The sequence below is a fragment of the Triticum aestivum genome, chromosome 5B, assembly GCF_018294505.1.
Source record: "Triticum aestivum cultivar Chinese Spring chromosome 5B, IWGSC CS RefSeq v2.1, whole genome shotgun sequence".
Taxonomy (NCBI): Eukaryota; Viridiplantae; Streptophyta; class Magnoliopsida; order Poales; family Poaceae; genus Triticum; species Triticum aestivum.
Genome location: NC_057807.1, coordinates 686,703,332 through 686,706,725, shown reverse-complemented (window position 1 = coordinate 686,706,725; position 3,394 = coordinate 686,703,332). Strand labels below are relative to the sequence as shown.

The following is a 3,394-nucleotide window of genomic DNA, read 5'->3' as shown; positions in this document are numbered from 1 at the left end:
CGCCGAGCCGGTTGTTTTTCATGCTTGGAGAGCACCGCATTTTGCAGCCGGTGGTTTTTGTAGCCTTTTCAAAGAGCAAAATTTCAACAACAACAACAAAAAAATCCAGTTTCATGTTCGCAACCGGTATAATTTCTATCCCTGTAAGAAATGAGGTTTTTTAAAGCCGTCGGCATGAATACGGCATGGAGGGAGGGAGGGAGGGAGGGGAGGCCGTTGGACTCTGGACATGATCAAGCATGGCGTATCTCTTTGTCTCTGGCCCCTATATATCCTGTGATTGTGATGGATGTGTAACCTGTTCTGCTCTCTCCAAGCAAAAAATTGTCTGGTGTCTGTCCGGTCGCGCAGTCCCCATTGGCCCACGCATTGTACCTTTCCTGCTGCAAGCTCTGTGTGGGTTGTGTTGGAAGTTGGAACTACTCTTAGAAGATAGTCCCTGCTGCTTTCGGACTGCCTGTACTAGCATGGCATGGCGGATGCATGTATATCCCTTTGTGCCACAAGAATCTCTGCCCATGTGATTCGCCGGCCCCCGTTAAATGGGGCAAGCAAAAGTATGCTACTCTTTCGTGGAAGCGGATCCAGTCTCTGTCTCTCAGCAACGGTTGGCCGTGCATCTTCTCTATAGCAATGGTACGCCCCAAAAAGGTGGACTACAAATAAGCCCAGAGAATTCTTTAGAACCTTACTGCGGTGTAGTAAAATACAAGAAATAGTTATTGTCTCTCTTGCAAGATCGCATGTGCGAAGTTTCTGTCTCCCCATGTTGCACAAGCGCAGGTAGCGGGAGCATGCATGACTTTGATCATACTTTGAGCTTCAGAATACGGTCCATCGGCCAAAGTAGAGCAACTTTCTCAAAATCTGTTGTTTTTAATACATGTTTTCAACGTCCTTCAGAATTTTAAAAAGAATGCAACACAAATATGCAAACTCAGGTTGTCACAAAGCTGCCACGACCACGGCCTCACGCGTCGGTGCCCGCGTCGCTCCCCCCGCCACTCCACCGCCGGCCATGCCACGGGCGCAGCGGCTGGCAAGCAAGCAAGCCCGTCACCCAACGGGGAGGAGGAGAGGTGGGTGTGGGGTGGGGTGGAGACGCGACGCGAATGGGGGGAGAAAGTCGGGGGGATGGAAGGGGTGGAGGCTGCCTTGCTTGCTCCTGCGGTCTGGGTTTGATGCGATGGTGGAGGGTCTAGTTGGGTCGGGTGCGCCAAGCTGGTCGTTTTCGTGCTTGGAGAACACGGCATTTCGCACCGGTGGTTTTCTTAACTTTTTATAAATAGCAGAATTTCAAATTCAAATTCAAATCCAAGTCCAGATGCGCACGTTTGGGGCAGTTATTATTTTGTGTGAGTGGCTTTTTTCCGTTTCATGTCTGCGACAAGTGTAATTTCTATCCCTGCAAGAAATGAGTGTTTTTTTATCGAAGTTGTTCGGCATGAATGTTTAGGCGTCACACTAGCACGTTGATATTTCAAAAGGTTCACCGAGAGAAAGAGGGTATGTACTTTACGCCTTCTCTTTCTTCTGTGAAGGCTGGCTCGCCATTGCACAACAAGCCCAACTTTTGAGGCGGGCACTCCACAGCCCGAACTCAGGGCGCGAGGAGAGAAAACGTGCCCAACTCTTCAAACAAGGGAGTGATGATCTTAAAGACATCTATGAGTTCTTTTCTTCTTTAGTGCAATAACTAGAGTTTAATATAAGAATTCAGTTTTCAAAGTAATGGAAACCATTCTATCTCTTTTTTTGGTTGGAAAAACCATTCTCTTATAGAGGAAATGGTTCTATTTTCTTCAAGGAACCAACAGGAGCTCTGTCTTTTCATTTAAAAGAAGAAAATTGACTAGTTAACAAGAAAATCTGGTTGATAACATATACAACTATGCCAGACACACCAGCCCCGAGGCTGCACCCCCACCGAGCCGACGGTTCCATCACCCGAGCAACCAGAATCGACACCCTACAACACAACCCGGAGCCGCCGCTCCGGCATACAAACCTAACAACGCTCACACACCGGCCCCAAAGCCATGTACCAGACGAGTCGATGACTCTGCCACCCAAGAGACCAGAATTGACACCTACAGCACAAAGGCACTCTCCGGAGCCGTTGATTTGGCTTCCACACCGGTCCCGAGGCTGCACACCCGCCTAGCAGAAGGCAAAACAGTAAGACAACACAAACCATCGAGCAAGACAGAAGACCAGACAACCAAGGCGATGCCCCCAAGGGGGTAGCGATGGGTAAGATGTCGTCACCCACTTTAGCCAAAACCGAAAGTTTGGATTTTCACCCGGAGAGCTCGAGATCCAACAACCAAGGAGGTGAATGGGCTCAACGACGATGCCTCCAACAAGGGTAACAACGTCCTAGGACGCTGTCGTTGCCGACATCGATCGAGGTCACTGCTAGGCATTCAACTGGAGTTCACCATGCCCAATAACCTTGCATCAAGTTCGGTCTTCCAACCAAACCACTATAGTCGTGTGCCACTGAGGACGGAGCCGGGTTTTGACCATAGGGAGGACAAAGACAATAGTGCAGACCATGCCTTACAAATATTTCATAACTCTTCCAAAAATAGACATTGTGCTTATTGCATTTGCAGGTACAAAACTTTTATTTAGAAGTATGACGAATATAAAAATGCATTTGTTTTAGGTGGGAACAAAATAAAACCGTCAACATAGCAAATTATGAAAAGATCAAGAAGTTTTAATATAGCAAATTATGAACTACAGGAAACTAAAGAAAAGCAAATTTATGTTACGAAGAAATAAAAGAAGGCTAGAAAATTCAGGATCCGAACCTGCGCAGCTGCACATTTGTAGTGATCTTCTGGAGTAAAAAAAATGCTCGACGGAGAAGGAAAAAAAAAGCGTAGCGTCGACAGCAGGATTCGAACCTGCGCAGGCAAAGCCCAACAGATTTCGAGTCTGTCTCCTTAACCACTCGGACATATCGACCTCTCATGCCTGTGAAACAGAACTAATCTTATTCATGCAATGCCTTAGATCCACACTGGGCAGAAACCAAGATGCCCAAACTAGACAGACGCTCCAGTTCATCAGCTAAACAGTAGAGCAAATCAACAGTAAATTCTTTTTCTGTACACACGTTAATTCCTGGCTACCAAAATTTGAGGGGTAAAAATGAAAGGCAACATGACTCTTACACTGGATCTGATGTGGACATTCTTACACTGAATATTCGTGTACACATCCCTACACAGAATTTGTGGGTCGACACATTCTTCCACTATCTACCACTAGTCACTACTCCTACTAGCTACAGGGATTGAATTGTGATACCTCAAGCTAAAATCAAGGTGCTGCAACAGTCTAGATAAACAAAACGGGGCGCATGGGGAAGTCCTCTTCGTAA

At 46.8% G+C, this 3,394-nt stretch overlaps 1 non-coding gene across 1 annotated transcript; it reads right to left on the bottom strand.

The window, feature by feature from the left end:
• Positions 1–2,894: 2,894 nt before the first annotated feature.
• TRNAS-CGA (transfer RNA serine (anticodon CGA)) lies at positions 2,895–2,976 on the bottom strand. The gene has a single exon. It is a non-coding gene; the product is annotated as a tRNA-Ser (tRNA).
• Between the last annotated feature and the right edge of the window lie 418 nt (positions 2,977–3,394).